Source organism: Haliaeetus albicilla, chromosome 27 (assembly GCF_947461875.1).
Source record: "Haliaeetus albicilla chromosome 27, bHalAlb1.1, whole genome shotgun sequence".
Taxonomy (NCBI): Eukaryota; Metazoa; Chordata; class Aves; order Accipitriformes; family Accipitridae; genus Haliaeetus; species Haliaeetus albicilla.
The window spans coordinates 1,426,559-1,444,459 of NC_091509.1; the positions used below are offsets into that span (position 1 = coordinate 1,426,559).

The 17,901-nt window shown below is 64.0% G+C and overlaps 1 protein-coding gene across 4 annotated transcripts in view; it reads right to left on the reverse strand.

Moving 5' to 3' along the window:
* CXXC5 (CXXC finger protein 5) overlaps nucleotides 1-16,748 on the reverse strand; it is a 39,849-nt gene extending 23,101 nt beyond the window's left edge. For 3 of the 4 annotated variants that reach the window (XR_011322506.1, XM_069773129.1, XM_069773123.1), the window contains exon 1: nucleotides 16,614-16,748. The gene's annotated coding sequence lies outside the window, so the exon portion shown is untranslated. Of the gene's footprint in view, nucleotides 1-16,403; nucleotides 16,461-16,613 lie in introns of those variants that run through there. The other variant, XM_069773124.1, reaches the window with a different exon arrangement.
* Between the last annotated feature and the right edge of the window lie 1,153 nt (nucleotides 16,749-17,901).

Sequence of the window (17,901 nt, forward strand, 5' to 3'; positions counted from 1 at the left end):
TTCTTTTGAAGCTTTGTTTCTGGGTGGACAGGAGCCCCAGCCAAGCGCGGAGGAGCAGGACCAGGAGCGGGACCAGCCCGACCCCGGCGGTAATTGCGGCGTCTGTTCGAATCGCTGCGACGCTGGAAATCACGCTGGGCCTGGCTGAGAGCTTACCGGCCGGCTGATCATATCAGACGGGGATCAAAGAGGCTCAGCTAACGGGTTTAGTGCGCAGCTCGTCCCAGCCGGCGCTGCCGCCGAGGGGGGAGGCCAGGCTCCCGCTCACCCCGGGGGGGGGCCGCGCACCCGGGATGCTCGTGGGAAGGCCGGAGGGTGCACATGGCAGCCAGCCTCCTTCGGCGGGGGGGTGCCCGGGGGGACGCCCGGGGGGACGCCCGGTGAGGCAGCCAGTCCCGAAGACCCCGGGATCGCGCCCGGATGATGGGTCGGGCAACGCCATGTGCTCACCCTGCCAGCACCCACCGTACAGCCCCCCAGCTGCATCCCAAAACCATGCCGGGGGGTGCGAGCAGTGGGATGCCGGAGCAGGCGACCAGGTGAGCAGCTTTCAGCTGCCCTCGGAGACTCAGAGTGATGCCCATGGGCACGGATGGGTGCAGGGAGGGAGTTTGCATGGGGTGCCCCGGCTCCAGCCCCCTCCCCGGCAAGCAGCACAGCCGGCCACGGGAAGCGATATGCCGGGCGGCTCCAGGGAGGGAGTCGAGCCGAGTAATTAGAGCAGGAGGCTGTGAGTCAGCAAACGATGCGTAACCTCACCGAGGTTGACAATGAGGCAAAAGATGGCAGTTTCGACCGAGAGCGCCCGCTGAAAGGGCACATTTAGATATGCAAGAAGCAGCAACTCCCAACAATTGCAGGGCTGGCGACCCGCTCTGCAAACCACGCTGCTCCACAGTGACCGTCTGGCTGCCAAATATTTGACGCCTTTCTCCAAAATCATTGCAAATAGAGATGCGGTCGGTCGCAGCCCAGACCCTACGGGAGCAAGGTAGCAGGAACCGCTTCCAAAAAACGAGTGTTCAGGGGGGAAGATGCCAAGCAGCCTCTCCTCCAGCACCCCAGGCTGCCCGGGGAGTGGGATACGGCCAGGCTCGGCAGCTGACCTTGCTCCAGATGCCCTGGAGAGAAGAGCAGCCGGCAGCAGCGATCCTCCCGGCACGCCCGCCGCGCTCCGGGATGGATATTAAGGGCGAGGTTTGGCTTGGAAGCAAACCCCAGCTCCAGCTACAGGCTTGTCCCCCCCGTTTTGGGGGGGTCCGTCAGGGCTGCAGGCAGGTAGGGCCCTGCCACAGCAGCAGCTCTTGGCGAGGAGAGTTTAATTAACCCCAGAAAGCAATCGTTAAACGGCCAGCCCGGGTAATCGATGCGGAAGGGGCAGCTTGCTGCCGAGGGACCATCTGCTCTGGGGAGGGATGGCGGCTCATCATCCCCCCCCCGCTGCCCTTCGCCCCGTGCCTGCCGGGAAGCCGCCGCAGGGCAGCTGGTTTGGGGGCCCAATCCTGAGCTTAACACCAGCCAAGCTGCCCCCAGGCAGGATGGGAGCTGCCCAGCGTGGGTCCCTCCGCCTCTCGCCTTGACCCTCGCTTCCCGTAAAGCCCCAGGTCCCCAAACCACGTGATTTCCTACACGTCGCAGCCCCCCTCCGCCCGACCCCGGCACAAAGCCCGTCCAGGGGCCCCCGCCGGAGGGTCCCTCCAGAGCAAGACAGCTCCAGCAGCCGGGATGCGGCTGAAGGAGAGCTGGGCAGGGATGTGGCCAAGCATCCTCCTCGCCCTGCAGCTATTTTCACCCATGAGATGAGTTTGGGGCAGTCTCAGCCTTGAGGGCACAGGGGGGTTGTGTCTTTTGGAGCACCTGGCCCCCCAGGCACACCTACGGCCAGACTCACAAGGGAATACTCAGAGGGATGCTCTCAGGATCCCGGCATGGCGCAGGGTACCAGCCGTCCTGCCGTGGGGCACCGCATCCCCTCCCGTCCCTGCCTGCCCTGCCTGTCTGGGCAGGGATGCCCCAGAGCAGCCCAGTGGGAGATCAGCCGGACAACCAAACCCCCGCGGGCTGGAGGCAGCAGGGAGACCCTGGAAGAGCTGCACTGCTGGAGGGAAACTGAGGCAGGGATGGGCTGGGATGTGCTCACACTAAGGGACACAGATTCGGTTTTTCATGCTACTCCCCATCCCATGGCCACCCCAGTACGAGCATGCACAGAGCAGAACAGGGAGAAAAGAGGTTTTGCTGCATCCAACAAAAAAGCTGGCTGCATTGCACAGTGCCTGCCTGTGCTCCGGCAACAGCCTCTGCTCCCCCAGCACCCACCTGCGTCTTCAAACTCCACGGGCAGCCCTGAGCTCTTCTCTAACCCCGTACTTCCAAGCTTCTCCTTATTTGCTTTTATTTCCACCTGTTAAATAAACGATGCCGGGTCCTCAGGGGCAGCGGGGCTGGGTGGGGCATGCCCGCTCCCAAGGGACCCAGGAGCTGCTCCCCACTCCAGGGCACCAACTCCAGCTCTGGGATGGGGTCCTTCGGCAAGTTTGGGACAGGCGCAGGGAGACCCCTGGCCCTTCACCCCATGGTCACCCCCCAGGAGAGCTTTGGGGGGCAGCTGGGGATGCAGCTGGCAGCAGCGTCCCAGGGCAAAGCCAGCCGGGGTGGAGGAAGAGCAGGGTTCTGACCTCCAGGACGGGACTCAGCAAGACTGGTGTCCCCAGTAGCCTCATTCCTCCCTCTCCTACAAGGGGACCTTCTACGGTCATCACATCCCACCCAGCTCCCAGTGCCATCCCATCCTGGGAAGCCCGCAAGGACACGCGTGGCTCTGTTGGGGGACACAGAGAGAGCCCAGCTGCACAGCGGGGAGTGCTGGGGATGCAGATGCTGGGCATGGAGCCGCAGGCATCCTCCTCCTGGTCTGGATCTGTCCCCCACCCCTGGGGAGGAGAGGGGGCATCCCGGAGCAGGAGGAGGGCTGCATCCCACAGAAAGAAAGGAGACGCCGCGAAGAGCTCGACGGCACTACCAGAGCAGATGCTGTGGCAGGACTGGCACAAGGGACAAGCGCTGGGACACGGCACAGCCCTGGCACCAGGAGGAAGCCCTGCCCTTGTCCCCTGACCTCCCTGGGGTGGATGAGAAGATGCAACTGCTGCCATCCCAGGTGCAGGCAGGGTGACAAACGGGTCCCCAGGATGCCCAGGACCGGCAGGATCCAAGGCGACCTGCGAGGCACAAAAAGTAGGCTTGCGCCCTTCCTTGCCCAGGGCCTGAGAGACACCTCAGGCTCCTCTTCATCACCTCCTCGTGCTGTCCCAGACCTGCAGACCCCCAGGGCAGGGACCATGTGGTTCTCCCCTCTCTGATGGCAGCAGCTCAGCTGGAGGGGGATGGTGCTCCCTGCACCCAGGCACAGACACCCCACACACACCAGCACCACGGCACGGGCATGGGTACCAGCTCGAGGGCCACCTCTGGTCCAGGAGAAGGTTCTGGTGGATTCGGTTCCTGGCTGGCGATGGCTGCTGGAACTGCTGGGAGAGCAAGCTCGGGCTCTGGCATGGAGTTGGTTGGGCGACAGCTTGCCAACACACCCCACCGCACCGGAGCTTCCAGAAGAATACTCAGAGGGATACTGTTGGTACCCCAATGATGGCCAGGGTACCAGCTGCCCTGCCATAGGGTGTGGGGATGAGGCATTCCTTCGCACGCCTGCCCGCCCTGCCTGTCTGGGCAGGGATGCTCTATGGCAGCCCACTGGGAGAGCAGCCAGACTGCCGTGGGCAGGAGGCAGCAGGGGAGACACCTGGAAGAGCTCAGCTGGAGGAGGGAAACTGAGGCAGGGAAGGGCTGGGATGTGCCCACACACTTGGTGCCAGCAAAGGGACTCAGGAGCCAGCTTTTCCTGCTACTCCCCATCCCATGGCCACTCCAGTATGAATGCACACAGAGGAGGACAGGGAACAAAGAGGGAGCAGAAAGAACCTCCCCCCCAGCCCCAGCACCACCAGCCCCCTGACATGCAGCATGGGGTGGGAGGCAGGAGAACATCCTCAGCGGGATGCCCCCCCAGGACTCTCAGGAAGGATCCAGCCCCCAGCTGCCTGTTGGTCTTCACCACTGCTGGATCCAACCCCACAGGCTATGAAACACCCGAGCGAGCAGTGGCTGGACCTGCCCAACCACCCTAGCACAGTATCTGCCTATACAGCTGCCAGGCCAGTGCTTAGCCCCTCAAGCCGACGCTTGACCCCCGAGCTGGTGCTCAGCCCCTCAAACCAGGGCTCAACCCCAGAACCAGTGCTTAGCCCCCTGAAACCACTGCTGAACCCCCGAGCCAATGCTCAGCCCCCTGGACTGGTGCTTGACCCCCAAGATGGTGCTCAGCCCCCCAGAACAGTGCTTGACTCCCCCAAGCTGGTGCTCAGCCCCCTGAACCAGTGCTCAATGACTGAGCTGCTGCTCAGCTCCCCGAAATGGTGCTCGATCCCCAAGCCAGCGCTCAGACTCCAAAGTGGTGCTCAGGCCGCCAAAACAGTGCTTGACCCCTGAGCAAGTGCTCAGTCTCCCGCAACAGTGCTCAATCCCCATGCTGGTGCTCAGCCCCCCAAAACGGTGCATGACCCTCGAGCCAGTGCTCAGCCCCTTGAAATGGTGCTCAGCCACCCAAACCAGCACTTAACCCCCCAAACCAGTACTTGACTCCCCAGCCAGTGCTTAGCCCTCCAGAATGATGCTTGACCACCAAGCCAGTTCTCAGCACCCCAAAACGGTGCTCAACCCCCAAGCTCGTCCTTAGCCCCTTAAAACGATGGTTGACCCCCAAGCCGGTGCTCAGCCCACCAAAACAGTGCTCAACCTGCCATGCTGGCAGTCAGCTCCCTGAAATGATGCTTGACCCCCCAAGCTGATGCTCAGCCCCTCAAAACAGTGTTTGACCACTAAGCCAGTGCTCAGCCCCCCCAAAAAGGCTCAGCCCCAACAGAGGGGTCAACCCCACTGGGAGGTGCCCAAAGCAGAGCCGGCTCTGCTTTACCCCCCCGGAGCACCCATGGACCCAGGGAAGAGGTCCGGGCTCCCAGGCGAGGAATTCCCCCCAGGCCAGCCCAGCCCTGGGTGGACAGGGAAGAGAAGGGACTAGGACACGGCTGCCCTGGGGTCACTGCTGCCCATCCTCCCCAGAGAAGGCCACTCCAGTTTCCTCCCAGTACGCAGACTGGTCATGCGGTCCTTCAGAAAGGCCAGACTACCCAGATTCCTTTGCCCCCGGTCTCAGCATCTCCCCTGCTTCATCGCCAAAGGGACGCAGGAGCACCACCTCTCTTGGCTGCTGGAGGGGACATGTCCCCAGCACAGCGGGGACCCCCCCATCCTGGAGGGGACCCTCTCGTCCCCCCTTCCTGGTGCTTCCCAGGGCAGCGTTGCGAGGCTGAGATTGCTGGGGCTCTGCCAGGCCCCAGAGCCACCAAGGCGGGGGGCCAAGCCAAGGGCGAGGAGCTCTATTGCCCGAATATATGGTACCAGGTCCCCAGTTATCCTCGGAGGAGGCCGCGTAGCAGGATGGTTTCGGGATGCGGTCCGGGGAGCTTGGGTGGGACGAGAGCATGCCCACTTCTAACGGGGACAGCTGCGGGCAGGGCAGGGACTTATTCCCCACTGCCAGGGGTGTTTCCCAGCCCCATCTGCCGAGCTATCGGCCTTTGGGATGAGCTGCTGAAGCCGGCACCCCGCAGTCCAGTGCCAGTTCTTTCCAGGATTAGGCTGGCACCGGTTATCAATATGTGTCCCCCCCCAAAAATCCCCTCCCCATCACCTGCTGCCAGTTGTGGCTGCCTGCAGCCAGCACCAGCCACAGGCAGCCTGGCTCCCAGGGACCCCTGGGGACCTGCCGCTGGCCCCCCAGGTCCCCCATTCCCATCCCCCAGCTCTGGCATCTCCAGACCCACAGACGCAGCCCCCATCATTGCCCCGTCCCCCCATCCCTCCCTGCCACCCCCCCCACCCCTAAACAAACTGCTGGCCGCAGCATGAATTCATTCCGGTTTAATCTTCACGGTGCATCAGCATGGGGGAAAAAAACCACCACCTTTTTTCCTTTTTTTTTGGGTCTTAATCTTTACCTGGGGTCATATTTACTAATCCTCTTGCTAATCCCCCAACGCCTTCACAAAGAAAAAAGCCCCATCCTCCGCCGGCCTGAGATGCAGCGACCACTGGCTGCTCCCGGCAGGACCGGGGCTGGGGAGCACCCAGAGCCCGGCGAGCGTTCGCCGAGGCCCCCGGGCACCGCAGGTTTAGCGCTCAAGGTGACACCATTTTTTCCCAACATGTGTTTTTAAAGGCTTTTTCATTTAAGGAGCCCAAATGTGAGGATGGGGAGAAGGGAGGCAACGTGGCGGCAGGGAGATGCGGGCGCTCCGGGCGATGGAGGCAAAGCCTGCAGGTTTCTGCTCGACTGATGGGCTCAAATGTTTAGGAAGTATTTAGGGAAAGGAGAAACTGCCTCTTTGAAAGGATTCGGTGGAAAACCATCCGCCACTGGTTTGCATTGCCCCCCACAGCCAAGGTGCACAGGGACCCCCGGGAGCATCCCCCACCACTGGCCCCCAGCCTGCAGACACGTGGGGCCCCGAACCACAGCGGTGCTGGGGGTGTGGGCATGCCGTTCCCTGCCTCAGTTTCCCCATGTGTAGAGATGACGGGTCACCCCCTCTTCGGGGGGGATTCAGATGGCACAGGCTGCTCTTGAACCACCTTCAGGTCACCATTGGTGCTGGGGGTGGGGGGGGGCATGCTTGGGAATCACGCCGGGGTTCTGCTGATGGGGGGTACAGAGGGTCTGCAGACAGGGGGACAAGGGTTCCTGTGGATGGGGGGGACACAGGGCTCTGCAGAAGGGGGGACAGGGGCCTTTGCACGTGGGAGGCTCTGCAGACAGGGGGGGACAGGGCCCCTGTAGAGGGGGGGACAGGAGTCTCTGCAGACCAAGGGGACAGGGGTCCCTCCAGAAGGGGGGACAGGGTTCCCTATAGATGAGGGAGCAGGAGGCTCTGTAGAAGGGGGACAGGGGGCTTTGCAGACGAGGAGGGGACAAGGGGGACAGGGTTCCCTGCAGAAAGAGGGGACAGGGCTCCTTGAAGACGGTGGGACAGAGGTCCCTGCAGAAGGGTGGGACGGGGGTCCTTGCAGACAGGAGGGGACAGAGGGGACAGGGATCTCTGCAGGTGGTGGGACAGGGGTCCCTGCAGACAGGGGGGACAAGGGTCCCTACAGATCTGCCCTTCTCAGGCCAACCTCCTGCTGGGCCACCACTGTACTGGGGCTGCCCCCCACCTCTGCTGCAGCGGGGGGCTGCACAGAGCCCCCCCCCCAGCATGGCAGGGGCTGCCTGCAGCCCTGCCTCAGCCCCCAGCCCCCCGCGGGCCCTCGTGCCCCGCCAGCAGCCGGCAAGCTAACCGGTTATGGCAGTGCGGCCCTCTCGGTCGCGAGACAGCGCACGCTCGACCGCGGCCGGCACCTTGCCACGCCAGGCTGGAATTTGCAAGCTGTCCTGATGCATTAAAGCGCAAACGCCTGGCGTCCGGCTCCCAGCCCTGCCGGGGCCGTGCCGGGCCACGGCATCCCCTCCCCAGGGACGCCAACGCTGGGCCAGCTGTCCCCAAGGGTGGCCAGAGCCGCCCTCTTCATCTTCATCTTCTACATTTATTTTTTTTCTCCCCCCAACGCCAGCTTTAAATAGCTCCTTCAGCGGAGCAGGGAGACGCTGCCAGGCTCCCACTGCCACCACAGCAAGGCAGGGGACAAGGGGGACATCAAAAGCAGAGGGTCCCCACCAGTGCTGGCACTGCGGGCAGGTGGCCCCAGCCAGGCAGAAGCATGGCAGCGTGGGGCCCCTTCCAGCAGGCAGCCCAGTGTGCCGATTCAGTGATGTGCACCGGGGCACAGAGGCGATGGAGAGGCACAGGTGGGCGCGGATGGACAGACAGACAGGATGCTCCGCTCGCCATCCCGGGGGGGGTGGGTCAGGCAGAGGCACAGGACCCCGCGGTGGGTGTCACGGCATCCTCACAGGCACAGTACTGCGAGGACCACCCTGGAGAGCCAGTTGCAGATGGGCTGCAGTCCCCTTGGGGAGCACCCATTCCCTGGGGATCGCAAGGTCCTCCCTCCCCTGTGCCCAGAGCCGCACCATGCCCCCCCCAGCTCTGCTCCCCACGCTGGGAGCTTCCCACCAGGGCCAGCACCCACCATCCCACATCCCCCACCCCAGTGCCCCGCAGACAGCCCCCTGCTCCCAGGGGACTCCCTGGGACCTCCCAAAGGCCACCTGCCGCGCGTGCCCTGGGCTGCTCCTCCAGGTCTTTCCAGTGGGCTGGGCACACTGCAGGAGGCTTAGGCACCCACCAAGGCTGCAGGCAGAGGGGACGTCCCACTCCCCAGCATCAGCACGCACTCGCCCCTCGCCCAAGCCCACAATGATGCTCCCAAATCACCGCGGGCCCTGACGCCTGCCCACAACCGCCAGCGCAGCCAAGAGCCGACCTGCAGAGGGACATACCCATCCCGTGGCCAGGCAGGATGGGCTCAACCGGCCACGCCGATCCCAGCCGGCACAGGGCAAACGGCAGCAGGATGCCCGTGGGAGGAGGGAACGGCAACAGCCGGCTGGAATAGGAGTGTGAAGAAACGCCTCTTGCGTGCTCTGTCCGGAGCCAGCTAACGAGGCCATATTTGAAATGCTTCGCATACCTCCGGTCATCAGATTAGCAAGATGCAGAAGGTAAAGCAGAGGGCAAGAGGAGCGCTCCCCGAGCCAGTGATCCTCGGCCGCTTGCTCCCACGGGCTGCGGGAACTGGGGGAAAAGTCCCTGGCTGGCAGAGGGCCACAGGGACTGAGAGCGGCCACAGGGACCCCGGGAGCAGCGGGTGCCTGGGATCTACCTCCCTGCTGTGATCCCAGCCAGACACGGCATGGATGCAGGAGGGGAAGGTGGGGAAGGATAACCCAGCCCAGCACTCGCAGCCCCGGGCTCAGCCGCCTGGGCTGTCCACAAGCCCGCTGCCATGTTCCGGCCACTGGCCACTCCCACCCCTCACCTCCCCATGGCCCAGTTGAGACCTGGATCTGCCGAAAGACCTTTCAACATGTAAAGGGGCTTATAGGAAGTCAGAGAGAGACTTTTTACCAGGACCTGTCATGACAGGACAAGAGGCAAGGGTTTTAACTGAAAGAGGGCAGGGTTAGGTTGGACATAAGGAACAAATGCTTTACGATGAGGGTGGTGTGACACTGGAACAGGTTGCCCAGAGAAGTTGTGGATGCCCCATCCCTGAAAGTGTTTAAGGTCAGGTTGGATGCAGCTTTGAGCAACCTGATCTAGTGAAAGATGCCCCTAGATCTTCCGGGGGACGTTGGACTAGATGATCTTTGAAGGTCCCTTCCAACGCAAACCATTCTATGAGTCTGTAAAAGGAGGCAAGACCCCACACAGCCTCCAAGTAACCTCAGCGGGCACAGCTCGTTTGGCCTCCCTTGACCTGGACCCAAACCCAAAGACAGACTCCTCCAAAGCGGAGGGCAGAGCACTGGTCTGCACCTCCCACGGGTGTAGACCTCCCTCCACCAGGCTTTGCACCAGCATCAAAGGGTCTTGAGCCACCCCCAAGACATGAATGCTCCTTGGGCACAAATGGTCCTCCCTGGCCATGCTCCAGCTGCGGGAGAGGCTGGAGAGCAGGAACCTGCCTCTGAGCAGCAAGAAGGCACAGAGAAGAGCCTATGGGGCATGGAGGCAGCAGAGCTGAGAGCACCTGGATCTGCAAACACTTGGGACCCTTCAGGGTCAGGATGTTCAAATAAGAACCCCTCAGCTTTCAGGATGTTCAAGTGAGAGACTCAGGACTCGGATCTGGACCCCAAACTGCTTTTCTCAGCCAGTCTCCGAGGGAGGGAGAGAGAGAGGCATAAAAGACACAAGGGCAGGTCCCAGCAAAAAGAAGTGAGAACCGATGACCCCAGGACCCCTGGGGACACCAAGAGGCCACCTGGTGTCCAAACAGACAGAGCTGCATTGCTCATTTGGGCACAGCCAAAGACTCTCATAAGGAAGACCATGGGAGATGGATATTGTCCAGATATCCCTACGAAGAGCTGGAGCACAGGCATGAACTCAAGGCAGGTTTGCAAAGGCAAAAATGAAACATCCATCAAGCCGCAGCCACAGGCGAAACCAGGGCTGCCTCCAACAGCGGGTGACCACCAGCAAACCAAGAGATGATCAGAGACAGCAGCACCAGAGGACGCCAGAGGTGAACATGCCCAATCTCATCATACCAGAGCACAAACCCAACCCTTGCTCAAGCCTGGGCCATCCCCAAGAAGCTCAGCAAGTGCTAAGCAAATGTGTGCCAGAGTCAACTGGGGTCTCATGGGTGGCAGCAGCCACCCAGAACCCACTGGACTCACCTAGAAGCACCTGGCAGCCCACAAGGCAGCCCACAGCACTGTTCCCCAGCCCTGCCGCCACCAAGAGTCTGGTGCCACAAAGGTGGCAATCAGACCCTTCGGATGAAGCCCATCTCAGAAGCAACCCAGAAATGACAGGCTACATCTCACACCATGGCGCAGGTCCCATCCATCACCCACACCATGCCACCGCTGAATTAGTGTATTGCAGCGTTGACAGGGGGCAGAGCCAGTGACATAAGCCCTTTTCCAGCTCCCACCTCTCTGAGCTGAGAGAGTGGAAATGGAAAAGCACATCCTGCTGGGAAAATCAGAAAATGGCATTTTCTTTCTTTCCCACCAGTTCCAGGGTTGAGGGCAACACATACCTTCCCACGCCTGGGCCACCACACCATAAGCAGCATTCTGTGGAGGTGACGGGTCCTCATCCTCCCAGCACAAATTATGTCCAAGTTCAGGTGATGGAAGATGCTTTGGTACAAGCAATACTGTTCGAGGATGAGGACACAAAGCCAGACCCACAAATCCCAAGGCAAGACCACAGCCTGGGAGCCAAGCCTTCACAAGGTGGACACCGCAGGGCTGTTATTCAAGTCCCTTTTCCATAACATAACGATGGATGGGTGGAAACCCGAGACACCAAGGCAGCCTCTCGAAAACCTTCTGACCTTAAAACTCCTTTTATTCACATATTAACAGGCTGCCACCCATGTGCAGCAAGGGCTGTCATCTCAGACCGTCAATACCCTCCACCTACTTGCAAACCATGGGAAAAGATGAGCCAGGATGAAACCACTCCAAAGATGCTATCGATGCACCCCCCCAGCCCCATAGCACCCCAAAAGGAGAGACTATTGGGCAGGGCAAGGCCCTGCTCCTTGGCATGTTTGCACCATCAGCACTGAGCTGTTGATGGCTCCAAAAGCTTCTTTTGACTCTGGTCTTCAGGCGCCCAAGGGCCAGTGGCCAGGGTAAAACGTGCCCCTTGGACTCTCCCAAAGGCGATGGGACCCACCGGTCACCCTCAGCCACTCACTGGGGTCACACCATCCCACTGCCTGGCTCTCCCTGGAGCTCTCCTAGGGCTCTAGCACCGCAGGCGTCCCAAGGGACACAGGGCAAGGATAGGGACACGGGCTGCTCCTCACCCTCATGCCCTGATGCTCACCCAGGGGGTTCCCCAGGATGGGGAGTCACAGCCTCCCTACCGGGACACGTCCCTCTGGTGAAGGCAAAGTCTGCTGCAGGCCTGATCCTGCACTGCTCCCCATGGCAAAGCCACTGCTGAGCAGGAGCAAACTCTTATGTTTCCTCCCCGCTGGCCTGGGCCTGGGATTTCCCAGCCGGTTCCTCCTGGGGGTGGTTCCTCCTCCAGCCACCCTTTTGCTCCAACACCTTTTCCCTTCTGCCCCTCCTACGCCACTGCCGCCCTTCACTGAATCACAGAAGGGTCTGGGCCAGAAGGGACCTCCAAAGACCATCTAGTTCCCACCCCCCTGCCATGGGCAGGGACACCTTCCACTAGACCAGGTTGCTCAAAGCCCTGTCCAACCTGGCCTTGAACACTGCCAGGGATGGGGCAGCCACAACCTCTCTGGACAACCTGTCCCAGTGCCCCACCACCCTCATCGTAAAACATTTCTTTCTTATGTCCAACCTAACCCTGCCCTCTTGCAGTTTAGAACTGTTGCCCCTTGTCCTGTCATGGCAGGCCCTGGTAAAAAGTCTCTCTCCATCTTTCTTATAAGCCCCCTTTAGGTATTGAAAGGCCATAAGAAGGTCTTCCCAGAACCTTCTCTTCTCCAGGCTGAACAACCCCAACTCTCTCAGCCTCTCTCCATAGCAGAGCTGTTCCAGCCCTCGGACCATTTCGGTGGCCTCCTCTGGCCCCGCTCTCACAGATCCATGTCTGTCTTGTGCTGGGGACCCCAGAGCTGGAGGCAGTGCCCCAGGGGAGTCTCAGGAGAGCGGAGCAGAGGGGGGACAATCCCCTCCGTTGCCCTGCTGGCCACGCTGCCTGTGATGCAGCCCAGGAGACAGTTGCCTTTCTGGGCTGTGAGTGCACATTGCCGGCTCCCATCCCATCTGTCACCCACCAGTATCCCCCAGTCCTCCGCAGGGCTGCTCCCATCCCATCCACCCCCAGGCTGTGCTTGGACTGGGGGTTGCCCCCACCCAGGTGCGGGACCTTGCATTCGGCACGGTTGAACCTCCCATCCTTCCTCCTGCCCCACCGCCTGCCTGGCAGGAAAAGAGCCGATCCCACACACCAGCTACTGCCAGCGTCTCCATCCCTTTTCCACCCACTGCAGCCCTTCCCCACGTCCCCAACAGGGTGGGGGGCCACCCTCTTCCCAGGATGGTGGTTCCCATCCTCCTCCCCAGACTGGCTGAGCTTCAAGAGCCCCATTCACTGGGGGGGACACCCAGCCAGACAAGCCCCCCCAACCTCCCTGCCCTGGGCAGTGGGGACAACTGGGTGTCCCCCCTGGGGCAGGGGGGCACTCCAAGACCCCCCACACTCCCAGGAGTCAAAGTCGAGTCAGGGGAAAAGGAGGGGAAAAGAAAAAAAACCCCAACCCTTTTGAGTGCAATATTTTAGTTGAGCAACAGAGCATGAGTAAAGGAGGGAGCTTTTCGTGGTCTGGTGAGTTTAAGCTATGAGCTGAAAGTTTAACTATTAATACACTTAATCAAGAGGTTGTTCCTACGGTCGGGGTTTGGGAAAACAAACGTGCCAGCAGGGCAAGGAGAGGCAGGGAGCAGCAGCACCCGCTCCCGCCACCCCAGGGAATGTCCGTGCTGGGGGGGGGAATGGAGGTGGAGGGTCCGGGACCAGCCGGGTCCGGATCCAGCCTTGGCTGAGCCTTGAACGGCCACAGCAGGAGGTGCCGGCGGGATGCTGGTTACAAGGGCCAAGCACCCAGGAGCCAGCCCTCCTCCCGGCCCCCCATGCAGGACATTTGGCAGAGGGGACAATTTTGGGGAGAGGATGACACCCCCAAATCCCACAGCATCCCCAGGTCCCAGGCAAGCAGCACCTGCACCGCCGACACCTGCCCATCCCCAGCCTGGAATGGCCCCGGTGACACCGGGGGGGGCTGCCGGTGGGTGAGGGACCCCCAGGGTGGGGGAACCCCAAAACGTCCCCCCTCGGTGCCCCCACGGCATCTCCCCCACCGCCCACCTTTGCCGAGGAGGAGGAAGAGGAGGAAGAGGCTGAATTCCGGGCCACGGCACCCAGAGCTCCTCTCCCCTGCCCGCCCACCTCACGCCGCGGGCAGGAGGTGCAGGCAGGCGCCTGGCAGCGTGGCGCCGGCTGCCTGCATCTCCACCACAAAATCCATGTCAAGGACGAGTTGGCCGCCTCCTGCCTTCTTCCCACCGAGGAGGGGCGGGGGCAGAGGTATGTGTGGCACCCAGCACAAACACCCCCCCAAATCCCTGCCTGCACCACCCCCCCCCCGGGCCAGCAAACAGGCCAAACGCCCTCCCTGCCCACGAGGCCACCAAATCCCCGGACGGCGCCGGACAGCCGCAGCGGGGGGCCGGGACGAACTTCTGAGCACCACCGGCGGGTCCTTTGTTACTCTGCTTTTGTTGTCACACGCCAGCGCGTCCCCGTCCCCATCGTCCCGTCATCGTGTCCCACACACACATGCACACCCCCCGACGCCGGCCCTGAGGTCAGGGCGTGACATCTGCCAGCTTGCCGGGTGGCATCGTCGGGGCGACACCAGCACCGGCATCCTGGGTTTCCCGGGCCTTCGGTGGGTATCCGCCGGGAGCCGGAGCCACCACGCGCGGTGACACTTTTCGGGTTCGAGGCTCAGCCCACGTGACGCCGCGACCGATTTGAATTCGATGCGGTGGCAAGAGCCGCCGGCATCGCCGGGAAGGCGAGAGCTGGCGTCCCTGCCGGGTTCGGATGCTGGGAACAGGGAGGTGCTGCTAGAGAAGATGGTTCTGCAAAGCTTTTCCAGATAGAAATTTTAAGAAGAGACAGACGGACGGACGGACAGAGAAGGGTTTCCATGCCTACAAGCGCTCCCGCCGAGCGGTACCTTTGGGGGGGTCACCACCTGCCCCCCCCACCTTCCCATCCAACCCCTCCTTGCCTCAACCTCGCTGCCCTCCCGGGGAGGGGGATGCAACGCAGCTCCCCGGGGACCAGCGACGGACCAGGGAGCGGTGGGGGGGTCCATCCCTCTGCAGCCCCAGGTGCGGCCCCGCCGCCGGGCGAGAGGGCCGGGGGGGGGCGGAACGGACAAAGCGGCACAAAGGGGCTGCTGACACAGCAAGGGCCCGTTTCCAGAGAAACAAAACTTCCGCCGGCTCCGGCCCCGCGCCCCAGGTAGCCGGGCTTGTGCATCCCCCCCCTTCCCCAAATCCTACCTCTAACCCCCCCATCCCTGCTGCACATCAGCTCCCCCCCCCCCATCATACCCTCCCCTTCCCTTCCCGGGGTCGTTTGCAGGCAGTGGGTGGCGGGGGGTAAAGGTTGCCAGGCCGGGGTCAGGGGCGACGGCACGGCGCACACATGTGATCCGTTATCGCAGGATGTGTGCGCAGCTTTGTTTATGCGTGGGACGTGGAGCGGGGCGGGCGGCGGCGCTTTGCCCCCCCCCCATCCCTATCCCACCCACCCCCCCTCCTTCTCTCCCCAGTCAATCATCCCAGCAAAGAATAAACCGACCCAAAGCAAACACGGGCCCGCAAATAGGACGTTGCCGGTTGCGGGATGCGGTGAAAAAAAAAAATAGTAATAATAAAAATAAAATAAGAGGGGAAAAATACCCAACACCACGGGGCCCATGGGGCTGCAATTCAGCAGAGTTTGGTGCCATAATCCCAGGGTTCAGGCACAACTCACAAAACCCCACGATGGCTTTGGGGCTGGCAGCACCAACGCCGGGCGCGTACAGGGGATATTACACGGTGGCCGCTGGCTCTTTGGGCGTCGGGGTGCATTGGGTGCCCTCCCCGCCAGAGGTAGGGTGGACCGGGAGGTTTGGGAATCCCATCTGACGGCGAAGCGGGGGCGGGGGGGGGGAGAATTACTTGGAGGGGAGAGGGGGAAGGATAATAAAGTTGGGTTAGTTGTTGCACATGGCTAGGCGATGGCGAGCGGCGCCGCTCCCACGGCCACCCCGCTGCCGGTCACCGGTGGAGCCAAACTGCCGCCGAAGCCCGGCGCACCCGCGGGGGAGGCGACAGCAACCCAGGCGGGGAACCCCGGCGCGGAGGGGCCGCTGCAAAGCACGGGCGGCGGGGGAGCGGGGAGGCTGCCCCCCCCACACACCTCCCTACCCCCCCACCCCCCCCCGCGAGATCCGCCGCGGGTGGCAGCGGCCGGCCCCGCGCGCTGCCCGCTGCCCGGGGCGCGCCGCCTCCCCCCGGCGCCGCGGCGCTGCCGGAGCGGCCGCCCCCGCCGCCCCCCGGCCCCGCCGCCACCATTGTCACCCGGGAAACCACCGGGCGATGCCGCGGCGGCCCGGGGCGGGGGAGGCTCGCCCCCATCCCACCCCCCCCCCTCCCGGCTCCCAGCGCATCCCCCGCCGGGGTGCGGGGGACCGGGGAAAGGGGACGGGGGGGGGACGACGACGACGGGGGGGGTTCAGCCGCACCGAGAAAAACTTTGCTCGTTACCCCGCCGCACCCCCCCGGGAAGCGGCGGGGCCGCTCGGGCGCCGCGCAGGCAGCACCGGCCGGGCCCCGGCGCGGGCAGGCGGGCAGGCGGCCAGCTCCGCGCCCCGCCGCCGCCGCCGCGGGCAGCCCGGTAACGGCGCCGGGCGGAGCGGGGCGAGCCGCAATCGCCCCCCGCCAAACTTTTTCTTCTCCCCCCCCTCCCCTTTTTCCACCACCCCCCACCAACCCCTCCACCCTAACTCCGCCGCCGCCCGCCGGAGCGGCCCCGGGGGGGGGGGGGGCCGGCACCTACCGGCGGTCCGGGAGCCGCCGCCGCTGCGGGCAGCGCTGCCGGGAGCGGCGGGGGCTGCCCGGGGAGCTGGAGAGGGGGAAGAAAGGGAGCGGGGCGCGGGGGGCGGGGGGGGTTCAGCACCTGCCCGGCGCCGCGGAAGGGGCGGGGGGGGGGGCCCGGCGAGAGGGGAGCCGAGGCGGGCACGGTGCCTCGCCGCCGCCGCACACCCACCTCCACATCGCCGCTCGCTCTGGGAGTGCACAGCCCCCGAATCGCGCTGCACGGCGCTGCCGCCGCCGCCGCTGCCCGCGGCTGCCGGCAAAACCCGGACCGGACCGGACCGCCCCGCGCGCCCAGCCGCGCCGTGCCGTGCCGTGCCGCGCCGAGCCGCGCCGCGCCGCGCGCGCCCCCCGCCGCCCCACGCGCGCGCCGCCCGCCCCCCACCACCCCCCTCCCGCGGCTCGCCCGACCCCCGTGGCGGTGTATACACCGCCACCCCCCTCCCGCCCCGTGTCTCCGTCGCCCCCACGGGTGTCACCCTGCTGTGCCCCGCCATGGGCCGTCCGCCCCCACGGGGGCTACCGGGCTGTGGCCCCCCCGAGTCCCATCTGCCCCCCACCGGTGTCACCCCGCCGTGCCCCCCGTGGGCCGTCCACCCCCCACGGGTGTCGCTGTGGTGTGGTGTGTGTCCCCCCGTGTCCCAGTCACCCCCACGAGTATCATCGCAGTGTGCCTCCCCCTCCCGTCCCGTGTCCCATCCGCCCCCACGGGTGTCACCCCACTGTGCACCCTATGTCCCACCCACCCGCAGAGGATGCCGTCCCACTGTGCCCCCCCATATCCCATCCACCCCCAGGGGTGTCACTGCAGTGTGCTCGCCGTGTCCCATCCGCCCCCACGGGTGTCACCCCCTTTGTACACCCCGTGCCCCACCTGTCCCCCACGGGTTTCACCCCACTGTGCACCCCATGTCCCACCCGTCCCCGTGGGTTTCACCTTGCTGTGCCCTCTCTGCCGTGTCCCACCCGACCCCACGCGTGTCACCCCATCGTGTCCCCCCGGTCCACACCCATCCCCAATGGCGTGTCGCCCCACTGTCCCTCCCCATCCCCCCTGTGGGGCGTCAGCCTGCTGTGCCTCCCCCCGCCCCGCTCTGCCCCACAGGGTGACACCCCCGTGTGCATCCCTGTGCCCCCCCCGCCCCACTCGCCATGTGGCCAGTCCCCTGTCCAGCCCCAGGGGTGTCACCCTGCGCCCCACCATCCATGTGCTCCCGTGGGTGTCACCCCAGGATGCTCCTCCAGCCCCCACCCGCCCCATGAAGCTTCACCTTGGCAGGTGGCCCCCATCCCGTTTGGGGGTCCCCCCTGTGGGGTGACCCCAGAGTGTTCCCTATCCCTCTGCCCCTTCCGCAGGGTGCCCCATCCCTCCCCCCCCCAGGCAGTGCCCCCCAGCATGTGCCCCATCCCTCTGTCCCCCCCTGTGGGGTGTCCCCCCACATGCACCCCATCTCTCTGTG